Source organism: Camelus dromedarius, chromosome 9 (assembly GCF_036321535.1).
Source record: "Camelus dromedarius isolate mCamDro1 chromosome 9, mCamDro1.pat, whole genome shotgun sequence".
Lineage (NCBI taxonomy): Eukaryota > Metazoa > Chordata > Mammalia > Artiodactyla > Camelidae > Camelus > Camelus dromedarius.
Window position 1 is genome coordinate 18375746 of NC_087444.1, and position 20827 is coordinate 18396572.

A 20827-nucleotide genomic window follows, 5' to 3' on the forward strand; every position below is an offset into this window, starting at 1 on the left:
GAGCTTCTGTGTTACTCCTAATGTTCTATTTCTTAGCATCTGAGTGTTTGTTACATAACTATGTTCAGTTTGTGAAAATTCCTCACGCTGTACACTTATAACTCTGGGGTGTGTATGTGAATACAGGTATCCCCACTTTTCAAAAGTTCGCTGTATGCCATTTCGCTTTTACAAAAGACCTACTTCAGTACCTATTTTCACTAACCAAAAAGAAAAAAAAAAATCCAAAGAGGATTTTTGCTTTTACAAATAAAGGCAAAAAAGCAAAAACAGAATTCAGTGACTATTTTGCAGAGGCAGCACACATCTGAGCAGCAAGAGCGGCACCGCCACACTCCCTCCCCGGAACTACACTCGGCATCTCAGCATCAAGCCTCAGTAGCTTTGAACTGTGTGAGCATCTGTGCTCTGTCTCAGTTTATTCTGTGCATCTGTTAGCAAGATGAGCCCTAAGGTAATTGCTTCTTCACTCTACGCCATTTTGGCTTGTGAAAAGTTTCACAGGAACACTACTTTTGGATAATGGGGGAAACCTGTATATTCATATTTACTGAATATGTTTTATTTTATTAACATGTAGACAATGGTTTTATAGGAAAAACTCCGGATTTTAAAGTCATGATAACTTTGCTGTATATTATGAATTCAAAGTAAATTTGTGAATCATCTTTTGTGTTTCAAAGTCTAAGTTTGCACAACAGTTTTGCTTCATTACTATCAATAAATAAAACTGTTTTAAAAGATAAATTTTAATTTCATACTCAATCAACACTTGTACATGTTAATTCCCAATCAAGTTCTTTAAACTGGCTATTCAACCATTAAAATTAATGTAAAAATTAAAGGTTACAGTCATTTGCTATTTCCTTATTTTAAATATTGAGCCAGTATTGATCTTCAGTTCTGTTTAACTAAACAGATGCAGCCAAACAATTTCTCTAAGGGAATCCTATGTTTCTATCCAATTACCTACAAACTGTAGATTTTACCCCAAAAAAGTTCTAAAACTAAATGTAAAAAAAATTAAGAAGGAATCTAATTTGGAAAATAAGACATTTCAGGGAAAAAAAATAACCCTCTGAAAAAACATGGGCACTAATTTTTGAAATATGCATAATATTCATGGGAATAACAACAATCTTGTGTTACATTCGAAGTCGGAAATTAAAATTTAAAACGTAAAAATATCACTGTCTTGTATTCTGTCAGACATAGGCCTTGTGGACATTTGCATCAGTATTATTCCAACTAAAGAAGCTTAAAATGCCTTTTTCTTTGCTTTCTAGAATTTTCACCTACAATGCTACAGAATCAGAATTAGCATTAACTAAAGGTAAATACCAAACTATGAAAACTTCCCTTGGTAACAGAAACACATTCATTCATTCATTCACTTGGACAACTAATATTCCCCATGTTTCTTCTATATTCCAGAGACTCTACTAGAGCTAAGTATAGCAGTAAGGAAGTCAAAACACAGCCCTGTCTCCAGAGTGCACAGCACAGAAAGGAAGACAGACAAAAGAGCCGAATGTTCGAGGGCTACTAGGGGATAAGCCCCTGAACCTCCCTCACCACTTTTTCTTTCCTAAGACGACAGAAGTCATTAATAAATGTATGGCCACTGTTCCTGAGACAGATGAGAACATCACCAGATACTCCTGTATGTGTTTGCGCTGAGGAAGAATAAAAAAACACATGCCACACTTTTGTTTTAACACACTCTAGAGTATGTATAATAAGAGGAAGCACATGCCAGGCACTACCTAAGCACTTTACCAAAACTTATATTAATTTAACTCCTGCAGTCCTCGCAACTGTCCTGTGAGTCAGGCACCTTTATCATCTTCACTTTACAGACGAGGAAGACAAGCCCCAGACACTGTAAGCCAGTCACGCTCAGGACAAACGACTACACATCCTGCTTCTCACTCTAAGGTACAAAATGCACTTGTAATCAACGTAGGTAGAGATGCTGTTTGAGATAAACAAGCTTGCACGCCTCTGAAAGTTCAATGAGATTAAACCCTGGGCGCTGTGAGTGAATTTCCTTATTGGCCACAACCTCTGGCCTAGCAGCCCGGGGAAAATGTGTAGGAGACAATCAGGATTCCCCTGCAACAGCTGTCAGAGCAGTGGCCTGGAAATTTCCTCCAGGGCCCAGCGACCAGCTGTATTCAGCCCTCTCCGTTGGTTGCCCCCCACATGCCTGTGTAACATCATCAAGGCTCAGAACCACCTGACCAGTGTGGTTCCCACTTTTAGGCAGAGGGACAGGAGCACTGGAAATAACTGCGACTCCATATTAACAGGGAATAAAAGACAAGTGAAACCCTGTAACAGATCCCCCTCAGTGTGCTGAAATGTCCACTTTAATTGCCACTGATTCGTTACTACTGTACAGTAGTCAGGCACAGAGAGAGAAGTCACCCGGTCTAGGGCAGGTGATGAACAACAAAGCACCAATTACAAACATAGCACCATAGGAGCATGTGTAAAGGACACTTAGATTTAAGAAGTCAAAGGGAGAGCTCCAAAGGAAAGTAACATCTGACTCGAGACCTGAAGGATGTATGAGAATTTGCAAAGGTGGGCATGGGGTGTAGCAAAAGGGGAAATTAAGAAAAGTGTATGAGAAGAACTAGAAATCAGAAGTAGCAAGACAAAAACTAAAGAAAGTTCAGGAAGGCCTAAAGCAGGGTGGAAGTGAAAGGGGGTTAAGGTATGAAAGAGAGAAACTGGAGAAGGAAGCAGAAGCCAGATTTTAAGACGATAAATCATGTTCTAAGAATGTTTATTTATTGTAAGGATACTGGGAAGTCAGAATAAGTCAAAAATATAAGAATGACAGTCAGACTTGTGTTAAAAACAAAATGACAACAAGCCAGCTTCAGTGATTATGAGGGGTGTGGGAGACAGGGAGCAGAGGAGACAAAATTTAAAAAGCTACTCTAACAACCTAGATCAAACTTTGTCTGTAAAGGGCAGATGGTATTTTAGGGTTTGTGGGCTATACTGCCTCTGTGCAGATAATCAAGTCGGCAGCTTTGCACAAAAGCTGGCTTAGACACGGACAACACACAAGGAGAACACCAAGGCTGTGGTGCCCCAGGGGTGTGGCTGCCGGCGACAGCTTGCGGACCAGATGAGTGCAAACAGGTCATCCAGGTAATCAGAAGCATGAATTGGGAGAAGTATTCATAGTCAAAAAGATCTTAGAAAGTAGACTCCAGAAGTCTTGGTAATTAAAACTGTGGGATCAGTGTGAAGATGAGGCCACAGAAGAATTCCGAGCCCCAGCTTGAGCACTCTGACGGCTCACTGAGGAAGAAAGGTGAGTGCAGGCACAAGGCTGGTCAGGGGCAGGGAGGTCCCGTCGCTCCCGGTCCTCTGGCCAAGCTGGGGAGGGGAGGAATCTCCTCCCACAGGAAGGCACTGCAAGTTACAGGACAAGAGGTGAAGACAGAACAATCTTCTTACAGGGAGGGGACAGAAGAATTAGGAAAAGTAATATAATACACATTGAAGTCTGTCTGACTCCAAAGATCATGCCTAAACATTGATGAGATTTGTTGTGTTTTGCTAGTGGTATAAATAAAAGATATCGATATATCTATCTTATTACTCATGTAACTTCATTCAATGTATTTGTCTTCTTTTTGGAGGGGAAACTCTTTAAATTGAATTTTTTTATTAAAATATTTACATTACAAGGCTAATAAAAAAAAAACTCTTTCCAGCCTCACTCTTCCTTACCCTGGATTCCTACTTCCTCATTATTTCTTCTTAATTATTTCTAAATAAGATGTGTACAGTGCTTTCCTCAATGTTAGACGCTATCCACTCACTTCTTAACTGTTGAAGATGAGGAGATAGGTTTCTTACTTAGTCTTCCTATACTTCAGTACCTTTACCTGTAAATTGAGAATGATAATACATCTACCTCATGGGATTGTTGGAAGGACCGATTAAGAGAGTGAGAGTGAGAGAGCAGTGCTTAAAATAAATGCAAGACCCATGCTAAATACTAATGATTATTATAACACCAAGCACACATACACATGCCTTCCCGCATGCACTGTAGTTTCCCTCCCATAAGGTTCATCACAATTTTATTTGTTGTTTAGAGTATCATGATTACATAAATATTGTTCCCGCCTAAATAGTAAATAGTGATTATATTTCCTTTCTTAGAAATTCTGTCCTAAAATTGTTAATTGCCTCATTTTCCTCCCACCTTTATTTAGATAGGATTGACAAATAAAAATTATATATATTTAAGATATACAGTGTGATGTTTTGATATACATATATATTGTGAAATGATTACCACAATCAAGTTAATTAACTTATTCATCACCTCACATCATTAGCATTTTTTGTGTATTGCAATTTGAAATCTACTCTCTTAGCAAATTTCAAGTATACAATATAGTATTATAAACTATAGTCACCACGCTGTATATTAGATCTCCCAAACTTATTCATCTTGCAACTGTAAGTCTGTAACCTTTGACCAACATCTCCCATTTTCCCCACCCTTCAGCCTCTGGTGACCATTCTACTCTCCACTTCTGTGAGTTTGACTTTTTCAGGTTCTGCATATAAATGAGATTATGCAGTGTTTGCTCTCAGTATGATGTTCTTCAGATTCATCTGTGTTGTCACAAATGGCAGGATTTCCTTCTTTTTTAAGGCTGAATAATATTCCATTGCATGAGAGCGCTAGATAGATGGAGAGATAGGGCACATTTTCTTTACCCATTCATCGTCAGCAGACACTTAGGTTGTTTCCATATCTTGGCTACTATAACAATAATGCTGCAATGAATATGAGGTGTATGTATCAATCTCTTCAAGAAAGAATTCTCTTCAAGAAAGGAAATTTTACTTCCTCTGGATAAATACCTAGGAAGAAGGATTGCTAGATCATAAGATAATTCTAATTTTTTGAGGAGCCTCCATACCCTTTTCTACAATGGCTGTACTAATGTACATTCCCACCAACAATATACAAGGGTGCCCTTTTTTCTATACCCTGGCCAACACTTACTATCTTTTGACTTATCTGATAATTGTCATCCTTGGGTGTGTAAATATTTACAAATGTTATATCCTCTTATTGTTTTCTTAATTTCTCTTTCTGATAGTTCATTTTCAGCATATCAAATGCAACATATTTCTGTATACTAATTTTGTATGCTGCAACTTTACTGAATTCGTTTATAAGTTCTAATCACTTTTTGGTGGAGTCTTTAGGGTTTTCTAAATATAACATCATGTCATCTGCAAAAAATGACAGTTTTACTTCTTCCTTTCTGATCTGGATGCCTTTTATTTCTTTCTTTTCTTTTTTCCTAATTGCTCTGGCTAGGACTTCCAATATGTTGAATAAAGTGGCAAGAGGGGGCATCATTGTCACGTTCGTAATTCTTTGAAGAAAAGCTTTCAGCGTTTCACCGTTGAATATGATGTTGTTAGCTGTGGGCTGTGAAATCTTGCCATTTGCAACAACATAGATGAAACCTGAGAGCAGTATGCTATACAAAATAAGCTAGACAGAGAGAGACAAACACCGAATGATTCCTCTTATATATGAAATCTAAATTTTTAAAAATTCTTAAAAGATAAAAACCACATTCACAGAAACAGAGAACAGCAGATTGGTGGTTATAAGAGGTGGGCAGTAGAAGATAGAAGAAATGAATGAATTTTATTTTTTAGTCTCAATAAATTGAATAAAATTTTAAAAAATAATACGGAAACATTGGTCTTAAACAACATGTTAGACCAAATGGACTTAAAAGATTCCATCAAAAAGCAACAGAATCTACAGATTTAATGCAAGCCCTATCAAATTACCCAGGATATTTTCACAGAGCTAGAATAAGCAATCCTAAAATTTATATGGAATCACAAAAGACACAGAATTGCCAAAGCAATCCTGAAGAAAAAGAACGAAGCTGGAAGAATAACTCTCCCAGAATTCAGACAATACTATAGAGCTACAGTAGTCAAAATGGTATTTGGCATAAATAAGACATGTGGATCAATGGAACAGAATACAGAGTCAGAAATAAACCCACAGACCAAAGGTCAATTAATCTTCAACAAAGGAGGCAAGAATATACACTGAAGAAAAGACAGTCTCTTCAGCAAGTGGTGTTGGGAAAACTGTATAGCCACATGTAAATCAATGAAGTTAGAACACTCCCTCACGCCATACACAAAAATAAACTCAAAATGGCTTAAACACTTAACCATAAGACAAGACATGATAAATCTCCTAGGAGAAAACAGAGGCAAAACATTCTGACATAAATTTTAGCAATGTTCTCCTAGGGAAGTCTACCCAGGCAATAGAAATAAAAGCACAAACAAACAAATGGGACCTAATTAAACTTTTATAAGGTTTTGCACAGCAAAGGAAACCATAAGCAAAACAAAACAACCACCTATGGAATAGAAGAAAATATTTGCAAATGATGCAACTGACAAGGCTTAATTTCCAGAATATACAAACACCTCATAAAACTTAATAACAAAAAATCAAACAACCCAATCCAAAAATGGTCAGAAAACCTACACAAGCAGTTCTCCAGTGAAGACATACAAATGGCCAGTAGGCACATGAAAAAATGCTCAATAAAGCTAATTGTCAGACAAATGCAAATCAAAACTACAATGAGGTATCACCTCACACCAGTCAGAATGGCCATCGTTAAAAAGTCCATGAATGATAAATGCTGGAGAGGGTGCAAAGAAAGGGGAACCCTCCTACACTGCTGGTGGGAATGTTAATTTGGTGTAGCCATTATGGAAAACAGTATGGAAATTCCTCAAAAAACTAAAAATAAACTTACCATATGTTCCAGCAATCCCACTCCTGGGCTTCTATCTGGAGGGAACTCTAATTTGAAAAAAAATACATGCACCCCCAATGCTCACAGCAGCACTACTTACAATAGCCAAGACATGAAAACAACCTAAATGTCCATACAGATGACTGGATAAAGAAGTTGTGGTATATTTATACAATGGAATACTACTCAGCCATGAAAAAGAATAAAATAATGCCATTTGCAGCAACATGGATGGATCTAGAGATCATCAATCTAAGGGAAATAAGCCAGATAGAGAAAGAAAAATGCCATATGATATCACTCATATGTGGAATCTAAAAAAGAAAAAAGAAAAAAAAGACTACAAACTCATCTACAAAACAGAAACAGACTCATAGACACAATAAACAATCTTAGGGTTACCGGGGAAAGGAGATGGGAAGGGATAAATTTGGGAGTTTGAGATTTACAAATGTTAGCCACTATATATAAAAATAGATGTAAAGAAAAAAAAGTTTCTTCTGTATAGCACAGGGAACTATGTTCATTATCTTGTAATAACTTTTAATTAAAAAGAATATGAAAATGAATATATGTATGTATATGCATGACTAGGACACTGTGCTGTACACCAGAAATTGACACATTGTAACTGACTGTACTTCAATAAAAAACTAAATAAATTTAAAAAGCAACAGAATACATATACTTCTCAAGTGCATAAGGAATATTCCCCAGGGTAGGTCATATGTTAGGTTACAAAACAAACCTTAATAAATTTAAGAAGACTGATATCATCTCAAGTATCTTTTCCAACAACAATGGTATGAAACTAGAAATCAATTACAAGAAGAAAACTGATGAATTCACAAACATGTGGAGATTAAACAACACGTTACTGAACAACAAATGAGTCAAAGAAGAAATCAAAAGAGAAATTAAAAAATACCTTGAGAACAAACGAAAATGCAAATGAAATACCACATACCAACACTTACGGAATTCAGCAAAAGCAGATTAAGAGGGGAGTTCATAGTGGTAAATGCCTACGTTAAGAAACAAGAAAGATTTTAAGTACACAACACCTAACTTTATACCCCAAGAGACTAGAAAAAAGAGAACCAATGAAGCCCAAAGTTAGTAAAAAGAAGGATATAACAAAGATCAGAGCAGAAATAAATGAAATACAGACAAAAGAGACAACAGAGAAGATCGACAAAACTAAGAGCTGGTTTTTTGAAATGATAAAACTGACAAACTTTTAGCTAGACTTATCAAGACAAAAAAAAAGATAGAATTCATAAGTAAAATCAGAAATTAAAGAGACATTCCAACTGATACCACAGAAACACAAAGGATAAGAGACTACTATGAATAATTATATGCCAACAAATTGGACAATCTAGAAAATAGATAAACACCTAGAAACATAATCTACCAAGATGGAATCATGAAGAAACAGAAAATCTGAAAAGGCCGATTAACAGTAAGGAGATTGGATCAGTAATCAAAAACCTTCCAACAAATGAAAAAGTCCAGGACCAGATGGCCTAACTGGTGAATTCTACCAAACATTCAAATTAGAATTAATACCAATCCTTCTCAAATTCTTCCATAAAACAAAAGAGGAGAGAACACTTCCAAATTCACTTTACGAAGCCAGCATTACCCTGAAACTAAAACCAGACAAGAACACTATAAGAAAAGAAAATCATAAGCAAATATTTTTGATAAATATAGATACAAAAATTAACAACAAAGTATTAGCAAACTGAATTCAATAATATTTAAATGACCACACACCATGATCAAATGAAATATGTATTCCAGGGATGTAAGGATTGTTCAACATTCACAAGTCATGGATATGTGATATATATACATTATCCAAATGAAAAATAAAAATCATATTATCATCTCAATAAATGCAGAGAATTCATCTGACGAAATTCAACACCCAGTGATGATAAAAACTTCAACAAAGTGAGTGTAGAGGGAATGAATCTTAACATAATAAATAATAATGACAAGTCTCATTTTTTTTCATTCACTTCATTTTCTACACATCTATTACTAATTCATTTTGAAACTCTCTATAAGTGTTATAAATGTGCTCCCAGCATACTCAAACACAACAAACCCTGATTTCTTTTTTTTCCTCCTTGAAGATACCTATAAACCACAATTTTCCGTCCTCATGCTCCCTTCTGGTCTTCTTGTTTTCTAGGCCTAATAAATGAACTTTCATTTTGAGACATCTCTTAATTATCCTAGAATTCCCTTTACCTCTCTTGGTGCTGGCCATCCTGTTTCCTGATAGTATAAATTCCTCTTTTTTGGTTTACTCACTCATTATAATACAGTAATGTGTACTCCTCTGAGAAGAGGGGGCAAGAGTGATACATATTTTGAGACTGGTAGGTCTGAATATGTCTTCATATAGTGCCTCTGTACTTAATACTTAGGCTGGGCACAAAGTTTTAGGTTGAAAGTCATTTTCTCTGAGAACTTTGAAGGTTCCATTGTCTTACAGCTTCCAGGTGAGCCAGAGGTTGCTGCTGAGAGGCCCCATGTCATTCTAACTCCCAATCTTGTACATGATCTGTTTTGATCCTTCTCTCTACTTCCTGCTTAATCCAGGATCTGATCCCAAATGTTCTTGTAATGTTGCGGCTTATAATAAATTTCTGTATTGATCTCTGTCCCCAGTTCCTAACACAGGTCTCCTGAAACCCTTGTAATTTCCTGGGTGGCAAGAGTGTCGTTTGTTCTAATGAAGCCACTCTAGGTGGGCTCCTAGATGGCTCCTGGATGATGGCTGGCCACCAGAAAGTACAAGCCATGAATAGAAGCTTGGAATTTTCAGCCCTGCTCTCCATCCTCTTGGAAAGGGCTCAAAATAGAGTTTAATGATCCATCATGCCTACCTGATGAAGCCTCCATAAAATCCCATTATTATGGGGTTCAGAGAGCTTCCAGGTTGGTGCACACATTCGCATCAGAAGGGTGACATAACCCAAACTCTACAGGAACCTTCCCAGACCTCACCCTATATATCTCTTCATCTGGCTGTTTATCTGTATCATTTATCATAACCTATAATAAACTGGTAAATATTTAAGGAAGTGTTTCTCTGAGTTCTGTGAACTATCCTAGGAAATTAATCATACCTAAGAAGAAGGTTGTGTGGGAACCTCTGATCTGTAGCCAAATTGGACAGAAGCTGGGGGTGACCTAGGACCTACTACTTGCAGTTGGCATCCAAAGTGGGGTAGGAGCAGTCTTGTGGGACTCAGCCCTTAACCTGTGAGAACCGAAACCATCTCCAGGTAAAAATGTGTCAAAACTGAGTTGAACTGTAGGACATCCAGCTGGTGTCAGAGAATTGCCTGGTGTGGGGAAAAAACCTCTGCACGTTTGATGACCAGAAATGGTTTTGTGTGAGTAGTAAGGGAGACTCACAGGAGAAACATACGAGGTAGGCTGAACTGAATTTGTCTAAAATTTAGCTCTGAAACCTCAATCATGTTTCTTAGTTTAAATGCTGATCACTGAAAAGATTCTTCTTTCAACCTGTAAATGTGTGTATTTCAGTTCTGAGTAATGTTTCTGTATTATTTACTCGATAATTACTTTTTCTGGAACACCTATTAGTTGCATGTTAGGCTTCCTGATTAATTGTACTCATTTTTCTATTATCTTTTTGTCTTTTTGTACTATTCTTCTGGGAAATGGCCTCAATTTTATCTCCCAACTTTCCTACTGAATTTATTTTGGTAATTTTTATTTTATGGTTCTCTTACTTTTTCATCTATAGAGCTTTTTTTAAAAAATCCAGTTATTAATTATGTCTTTAAAAAATAGTATTCTTATGATTCCTACATCACTTTTTAAAATCTCTTTCTTTTTCTTTAGGTCTCAAATATTTGAGCATCTTTAATTATCCATTTACACCTAAGAGTGAGGCACTACTAACATGCTGAATGCAAGTTCAGTGTGTAATGTGTGGTGCTTGTTAAACAGTGGTCTCCCTGTAGAGGATAGCCAGCCATTTCACTTCCTTAGGTCTTTTTACTCAGCTTCTGCAAAAAGAAATTCCAGCCTTCTGTTTAGAGATTATAAACCTAGCCAGCAGACTTTTACTTAATCTCCTTTATTAGTATAGTATTTCACTCTACCCATTTGTGTGTGGTATTCCAAAATTCAGAACTTCTCTGGTCCAACCTCTGCAGAGAGCAAGCTTCACCCTACTCTTCTGTTAGAGGAAGATAAGGGTAACTATGAGGCCATGTAGAATAAGGAGGAGGATCTGGGGATAGGTCTATTGCCCCTTATACTTATGCTCAAAAAATCCTATTTTCAGTTCTACTTCATACCTAAAGGTATACCTGATCCATCTAATTCCTGAGTTTTTCAGAAATCAAATACAAGGGGTTTTGGTGGGGTTTTTTTCATTTATAGAAATTTATTTATGGAATTACAAAGAAGAAACACCGACCAACAATCAGCTAGAAAATATAATGGAAAAATAATCCCATTTGCAAAAGCAACATGAAAAATAAAATATCTAGTAATAAACTTAACAAAAATATTTAAGGTGTATATGTGTGTACATATATACATATATATTTATGAAGAAATCTTCAAAACATGATTAAGGGATGCAAAATTTTAATAGATTTATTTTTCCTTTTACACTTTAGAAATCTTTAGTGCTTCTTTTGGCATTACTTTAAATTTATAGATTAATTTAGGGAGGATGGGTATCTGGTAATATTGAGTATTCCTTTCCAAGAAAAGGCATTTGTTCAATTAAATACAAGGGTTTTAAAACAGGGAGTTCATTTGTTTTCTATTAGCATCCCCTGCTATAGACACTGACATTTTTACTTTCTTCACTTTCCATCCACTTTCCAACTTTCAAAATTGTGTTAATTGTTCTCATTTACTATACTCTTCTCTTCCATTCCTTCAATCCTTGTGGCTGATTTTTTCTTAATTATTATAATTTTAAACGAGTTTCAGAAGAAACCAGATGATTAATGCACATATTCAAACAGCCATTTTTAATGAGGGTTCTCATCTGTCATGTACCCACCATCAAGCTCAAGAAATAAAACATTACAAATACTGAAATCACCTCTGCGCTTATGATTAGCCATTTATAATTTTCAAGGTATAAAATCATGTCATTTTCAAATATTAATTTTTGTTATTCTAATATTAACTAGAAAAAGAAAATAAAAACAAAAGAAAAATATTTTAAAAGAAAAGAATAGTAATTAGAATGTTTTGCTCATCTTAGTAAATATATCTCAAATAGCATGTTAAATAATAGTGATAGGGGCCATTCTTATTTTATTCTTTTTGGAGGGGTACTAAGTTGAGCTCCATCACTGAAAATAATGTTAGATCTTAGATTTAATATACTCTCTCACTTAAGAAATTTTAGAAGACAAATTACTTTGGGAATATATATGAGTTTCTTGCATATTACATTAGTAGTCTTTTTTGTACACTACAGTTTTTTTCTATTGGTGTGATTTAAGAAAATAGCTATATTGACGTATAATTAACACTATAAAGCTCACTCATTTTTAGGTGTACAGTTCTAGTAATTAATTTAGTAGATTTCTGTCAACTTATAGAGTTGTGCAAACATCACATTCAAATTTTAGAACATTTCTATCACCTCAAAAACCAGAATGGTAGTAAATCTCTGTTCCTATCCCCTAGCCAAGGCAAACACTGATCTGCTTTCTATTTCTACAGATTTGCCTTTTCTAGGTTTTTCATTTAAACTGACACTTCGATTCAACATAGTTTTGGAAGTCCTAGCCATAGCAATCAGGCAAGAAAAGAAATAAAAGGGATCCAAATTGGAAGAGAGGTAATAAAATTGTCACTCTGTGCAGATGACATGGTCCTATATATTAGAAAACCCTAAAAGCTCCACACAAAAACTAGGGCTGATAAAAGAATTCAGCAAGGTAGCAGGATACAAGATTAACATATAGAAATCAGTTGCATTTCTTTACACTAACAAATAACAAGAAAAGAAAATAAAGAAACAATTTCATTTAAAATCACATCCAAAACAATAAAATACTTAGGAATAAATTTGACCAAGGAAGTGAAAGACTTATACACAGAGAACTAAAAAACATTGATTAAGGAAATTAAAGATGACGTAACGAAATGGAAAGATATCCCATGCTCTTGGGATTGGAAGGATCAATACTGTTAAAATGGTCATTCTGACCAAGGCAATCTACAGATTTAATGTGATCCCTATCAAATTACCTATGACATTTTTCACAGAACTAGAACAAATAATCCTAAAATTTATATAGAATCACAAAAGACACAGAATTGCCAAAGCAATACTGAAGAAAAAGAACAAAGCTGCAGGAATAACTCTCCCAGACTTCAGACAATACTACAGAGCTACAGTAGTCAAAACAGCATTGTATTGGCATAAAAACAGACATATGAATTAATGGAACAGAATAGACAGCCCAGAAATAAATCCACAGACTAGTGAATTAATCTTCGACAAAGGAAGCAAGAGTATACACTGGAGAAAAAACAGTCTCTTTGGCAAGTAGTGTTGGGAAGACTGGACAGCAGCAGGTAAATCAATGAAGTTCAAACACTCCCTTCACACCACATACAAAAATAAACTCAAAATGGCTTAAAGACTTAAATATAAGACAAGACATCGTAAACTTCCTAGAAGAAAGTGGGCAAAATATTCTGACATAAATCTTAGCAATGTTCTAGGGCAGTCCACCCAGGCAACAGAAATAAAAGCAAAAATAAACAAATGGGACCTAATTAAACTTGTAAGCTTTTGCACAGCAAAGGAAACCATAAACAAAATGAAAAGACAACTTACGGACTGGGAAAAAATATTTGTGAACGATGCAACTGACAAAGGTTAAATTTCCAGAATATATAAACAGCTCATACAACTTAATAACAAAAAATCAACAACCCAACCCAAAAATGGGCAGAAAACCTAAATAAGCAGTTCTCCAATGAAGGCATACAGATAGCCAACAGGCACATGAAAAAATGCTCAATGCCACTAGTTATCAAAGAAATGCAAATCAAAACTACAATGAGGTATCACCTCATACCAGTCAGAATTGCCATCATTCAAAAGTCCATGAATGATAAATGTTGCAGAGGGTGTGGAGAAAAGAGAACCCTCCTACACTGTTGGTGGGAATGTAATTTGGGGCAGCCATTATGGAAAACAGTATGGAGATTCCTCAAAAAATTAAAAATAGACTTACCATATGTTCCAGCAATCTCACTCTTGGGCATATATCTGTAGGGAACTCTAATTTGAAAAAAATACATGCACCCCCAATGTTCATAGCAGCACTATTTACAATAGCCAAGACAGAAACAATCTAAATGTCCACTGACAGATGACTAGATAAAGAAGTTCTGGTATATTTATACAATGGAATACTACTCAGCCATAAAAAGAATAAAATAATGACATTTGCAGCAACATGGATGGACCAGGAGATCGTCATTCTAAGTGAAGTAAGCCAGAAAGAGAAAGGAAAATATCGTATATCAGTCATGTGCAATCCAAAAAAAAAAAAAAAAGGACAAGATGGAGAGAGAAAGACTGTCTACAAAACAGAGACAGAGTCACAGAGAAAACAAACTTACAGTTACCAGAGGGGGAAAGGGAGTGGGGAGAGATAAATTGGGGGTTCAGAATTTGTCAATGCTAACTACTATATATAAAATAGATAAACAACAAGGCCCTACTGTATAGCACAGGGAACTATATTCAGTACCTTGTAATGGTCTATAATGAAAAAGAATATGGAAAGGAATATATATATATACACACACACACACACACACACACACACACACACACTAGTTTCCTCCAGATATAAGCCCAGGAGTGGGATTGCTGGATCATATGGTATGTCTATTTTCAGTTTTTTAAGGAATCTCCATACTGTTTCCCATAATGGCTGCACCAAACTACATTCCTACCAGCAGTGTAGGAGGGTTCCATTTTCTCAACACCCTCTCCAGCATTTATTGTTTGTGAACTTTTTTAACGATTTGCCCATTTTTAAATTGGGATTTTTTTTTTTTGTCTTCTTACTGAGTTGTAGGAGTTCTTTATAAGTTAGATAGAAAATTCTACTATACATATGATTTGGAAATATTCTCTCCTGGTCTGTGGCCTCTGTCTTTTCATTTTTTAAAATGGGATATTTTGAAGAAAAGTTTTAATTTCTGATGAAGCTCAATTTATCATCTTTTTTCTTTTTTGACTAGGCTTCTACAAAACCTCTGCCTAGCCAAGGTCATAAAGATCTTTTATTTTCTTCTAGAAAACTTATACTTTTGTTCTTACACTTAAGTCTATAGTCCTTTTTAAGTGGTTTTTCTGTACAATGTGAGGTCAGAATCAAGGATCATGTTTATACATGTGGATATCCAATTGTTCCAGCACCATTTGTTGATGAGACTATCATTTCTTCATTGAATTGTTTTGACATCTTTGTCAAAATCAAATTATCAAAACTGTAAGGATTTATTTCTAGATTTTCTATTCTGTTCCATTCATCTACAATTCATACTAATACTACACTATCTGAATTACTTACAGCTTTACAGTAAATTTTGAGGTTCAGTAAGTCTTCCAGCTTTGTACTTTTTAAACTTGTTTTGAATGTTCTAGGTCCTTTGCATTGCTTATCATTTTCAGAATTAGCTTATCAATTTCTACCAAAAAAAAAAAAAAAAGCCTGCTGGAATTTTGAAGGGATTATATTGAATCTGTAGATACATTGAGATAATTGCCATCTAAATGTTAAGTCTTTCAGATCACGAATATGCAATGTTAATCCATTTATTCAGACCTTTAATTTCTCTTAACAATGTTTTGTAGTTTTGGTCTTATACATTCTATGTTAAACTTAATCTCAAGCATTTTATTCTGTTGGATGCTACTGTGAATGAACTGCTTTCTTAATTTCACTTTTGGATTACTCATTGTTGGTAAACAGAAATACAGATAACTTTTTATATTGATCTTATACTTAAAGACCTTGCTAAACTCATTTATTTATATTAGTAATGCCCTTGGATTTTCTAAATACAGAATCGTGTCATCATGAATCAAGGCAATTTTCTTTTCCATCTCAATGCCTTTTATTTCTTTTCCTTGCCTTATTGCACTGGCTAGAATCTGTAGTAAAATGTTAAACACATGTAGTGAGAGCAGACATCTTTGCTGTGTTCCTGATTTGAGGGGCAAAGCACTCAGTTTAATTCCTAAATACAGTGTTAGCTGTAGGTTTTTAATAGACACCCTTTGACAGTTTGTGGAAATTACTATTTCTAGTTTCTCATTAATGGGCATTTAATTTTGTCAAATGCTTTTTCTCTCTCAACTGAGAAGATCATGTGGTTTTGTCCTTTATTCTATTAATATATTACATTAATTTATTTTCCAATATTAAACCAATGTCACATTCCTAGGATAAATCCCACTTGGTCACAGTAGATAACCCATTTTATATGTTGTTGAATTCAAAATTTTTAACTTATGTTTATGACAAATTGTCTTTTTTCTTAATGGTCAGTATGATAGTTTATTAAAAGCTCCATATTATGACTCAGGTAAGACTTTTTTCTTCCAGTTTTACTGAGAAATCATTGACACACAATACTGTGTAAGTTTAAGATACAGAGCATGAAGATTTGACTTACATGTATCATGAAATGATTACTACAATAAGTTTAGTGACCATCATCTCATATTGATATAAAATTAAAGAAATAGAAAAAAAATTTGTCCTTGTGATGAGAACTCTTAGGTTTGACTCTCTTAACAAATTTCATATAGAACATACAGCTGTGTTAATTATATTTATCATGTTGTACATTACATCCCTAGTATTTATTTATCTTATAACTGGAAGTTTGTGCCTTTTGACTGCCTTCATCCAATTCTCCCTGCCCCTCAACCTGTGGTAACCACAAATCTGATCCTTTTTTCTATGAGTTAGTTTGCTTTTGAAATATAAATGACCTACAACAGTATGTTAGTTCCTGTTAAATAAAATAGCGATTCCATGTTTCTATACACTTCAAAATGCTCACCAAGATAAGTCTAGTCATCATACACAGATACTACATAATTATTGACTATATTCCCCAGACTGTACATTTCATACTCGTGACTCATTTATTTTGCATCTGGACGTTTGTATCGCTTATCTCCCCTAACTTATTTCTTGCACCCACCCCTCCTCTGCTCTGGCACCACCTGTATGTTCTTTGTATCTATAACTGTTTCAGTTTTATTATGTTTGCTCATCTGTTTTGTTTTCTATATTCCACATATAAGTGAAATCATACAGTGTTTCTTTCTCTGTCTGACTTATTTCACTTAGCATAATACCCCCTAGGTCCAACCATGTTGTCACAAATGGCAAGATTTCATTCTTTTTATGGCTGAGTATGTGGCTCCATTGTACATATATGTGTGTGTGTGTATATATATGTATCTTCTTTATCCAGCTTTGTAGTATAGCTATGACAAATTTTCTTCTGCTGTCTTTGTCTGGAATCAGGGTAATACTAGTATCATAAAATGAGTTGGGAAGTACACGTCCTTCTCTGTTTTCTGAAAGAGTTTGTGTAGAATTACTATATTAGTTCTTGCCCTAATTAATTGCAACTTATCCTTCGGATCTCATTTGAAGCATCAATTCTTTAAGGAAGGTTTCTATGATCTCCTTGACTAGGTCCATTTCCTTTATTATAAGCATAATAGCTTGCAAGCAACAGCTCTCCTTCTTTGTATTTATCCAAAGTAATTTTTATTCATTAGTAGAATTCATTGTTTCTTTCCCATTTTATCGTAAGTTCCATGGAAAAAAAAAAATAAGTGTATCTTTTCACTGCTATACGGACATAGTGCCTAGTCTACTGCCTGACACATGGTAGGCAGGTGCTCAACAAATATTTGTTAAATGAAGAATATATAATGACTGTTTTAGTTTTATTTTTGGTATTTCTTTCCCTTTACTCTGACTTATTGTCTTCTTTCTCTAGATTCTTCGTATATTAACTTGAATCACTGTAACTCTTTCTTCCTAGTTAATCTAGACATTTTTTGTTAATACAGACATATAGAACGATATTTAATCAAGTATTACTTTAGAAGCATTCCATAGATTTTGTTACATCTATTATTTTTATCTCTATCCTTCAAAAATACAGATTTGATGTGGCCTCTCTACTCAAAAACTATAAAAATTTTCCATTTCCTACAGAACAGTATCTAAAGTTCTTAGGAAAGCAGTCAACTCAGCTCCAAACTGATTTATGGCCTTTCTTCTCATCTATATACCTTACACTCCACTCAGATTAAGCTACTTGCTCTTCCCTTAAACAAGCATACTCTGTAAATACCATCCTCTTGTGCCCAGCACCTAGCAAAATGTCTTAAACATAATAGCTCAATAAATGTTCATAGAACAGTTCATATCACTTTTCATGATCCAAGTTAAGATTTTTTAAATTTTTTTTTTTTTTTTTTTTTTTTTTTACAATTTTGAGTGTTTTTATTATGTAATTTCTAATTTTATTGTGCTATGATCTGGTGTTAGTGTTGTGTTAGTTTTTGGGGGGGGTTGTTTTATTTTTTCTTTTTTTCCTTGTTTTAAAAAATACTTACATTTGTGTAATTTTTTTTAAATTGCATCAAATACTTCTATGGAGTCTATACTTTGGTCAGTTTTTGTTAAAACTTAAAACGTTATCTTTGCCTTTCTCCCATCACCATTACACTGTGAAATTCATGAAAGTAAGACCCATGTCTATGTTAATAACTGTATCCTTTGCACCTAGGACATGTTGGCACATTAACTCGGTAAACTTTTACAGTTGTCTTTAATTTTACTGTTTCCACTGCTGTCAAATTAAAAAGTATACCTTAAGGAGTTGTTAGGTAGATTCCCCTAGGAGAGAAAAATGAATAAAAATATACATAATAGATGGGGTTCAATTAACTACAGTGACACTGAGTTCCTAGTATGAATCAAGATGTTCTAAGAGTGGGATGCAAATGCAATTCCTGCCCTTGATGGCTATGAAGATACCCAGGTTAACAAGTAACTTTGATACGGTGTACTAACACGAAGGTCTGTATAAAATGGCCTGGACAAAAAGGTTTAGGAAATAATTAAATTGGGTGGGGGAAGGAAGTTGGTAAGGAAATTCTATAGCAAGAAGTAAAATCCTTCTAAGGATAACTAAACCCAAACCCAGACACACTACGGTGCTGGTTCAAGATCACAAGGCTGGAGACAGAGATCACAGAAGGAAATCCAACTCCCAGGTCTGTGCATTTTTCATTATACCATATTTACTATCCATATTTTTTAGAGCTCACAAAAGAATAACAGGACAGGATTTAGAGAGTTACAAAATAAAATCTGGGCATTTATTCATCCTGACCCCATCTTCTATTAATATAAAACATCAAGGACTGTACAGAACTGTGAAAAGTTAGCCCAAGTACCATGTAGTGGAAACAACTTTCTAGTTGATAAAAAGAATGCACCCTTCATTAAGCTAAGTGAAATAAGTCAGAGAAAGACAAATCCTGTAAGATATCACTTACATGTGGAATCTAAACAAACTAGTGAATATAACAGAAAAGAAACAGACTCACAGAGGTAGAGAAGGAACTAGTGGTTCCCAGGTTGGCGGGAGGGACAGGGGAGGGGCAAGATGGAGGTGGAAGATTAAGACGTGCAAACTATCAGGTATAAAATAAGCTACAAAGATGTATTGTACAACATGGGGAATACAGCCAATATTTTATAATAACTATAAATGGAATTATTAACCTTTAAAAATGTGTGAATCATTATACTGTATACCTGTAACATATAATATGGTACATCAACTATACTTCAATTTTAAAAATATGATATTATAAAATAAATACATAAAAAAAAAGAATGCACCCTATTTCACCAAAGATTTAAACGTTCCAGTCTAATCAATCTGACTTGGAGATAAATAGAACAAATATTAAGTTGTATTACACTCATATGTACATATATTTATTTAAATGTTAATAGAGGGTCTGAAGAAAATCTTTAAAAAAGACAGGTCCCAAAACAAGAATCTGCCAGTCACTATTCAGTAATTTCCATGGAGGTAAGACCCTGAATCTGTTGATCCAAGTATTAAGGTCAATAGAAAGACATTCTATAGGGGTAGGATGGTTTTTAGGCTTTTCCACATCTCTCAAGACTGTACAATTACATTTGGCTACCACACAACCTTTCCATGACTACTTTGCACCACCCTCCCCATCAATACATGTTGACCCCAAAACACCAACTTTGGAACATTATTTAACCCTCCTTTCCCTATTATAAATTAATAAGCTGGCATTCTGAATCACACATCAATTTTTGGTTGCTTAATTAGCATGAAATAACTCAAGAATCTGCTCAGTTCTAAGAGCAGTATAGAAAAAGTTTCAGAACTGGAAAAAATTTAAGCCATACTCTACATCAGTAATTGAAAAAGTGATTCAGGCAACAAATGAATTTTGTTTGCCTTGCACAGGAAGAAAAAGAGAAAGAAGAGGTAGGGGATGATGTGAAGGGAGAGGTGAGGGAGAGGGAGGAGAAGAGGGAGATGCTCAAAATACCTGGATATTTTACATAAAAATGCATATTCACAGCTTCCCTTGAAAACTTTGAATGAAGCTCTGACAACACTAGGTTTGCATTACCACAAAGCAAAACCACCAGAGTTAAACAGCCATAGCACCATTTATATAGGACATTTGCTTTCAAATTCATCATAGACCAACTCCTTTCTATTTCCCTGATACCGAGGCCAAATGTCAATTGTCATATATCATTCCGCTTGCAGTGTTGTTTTCCTTATAAATTTGAAAG

General features: G+C 34.8%; 1 protein-coding gene across 13 annotated transcripts in view; it reads right to left on the minus strand.

Moving 5' to 3' along the window:
- Nucleotides 1–20827, minus strand: part of PHTF1 (putative homeodomain transcription factor 1) — a 59276-nt gene that overhangs the window by 36743 nt on the left and 1706 nt on the right. The window lies entirely within an intron of this gene.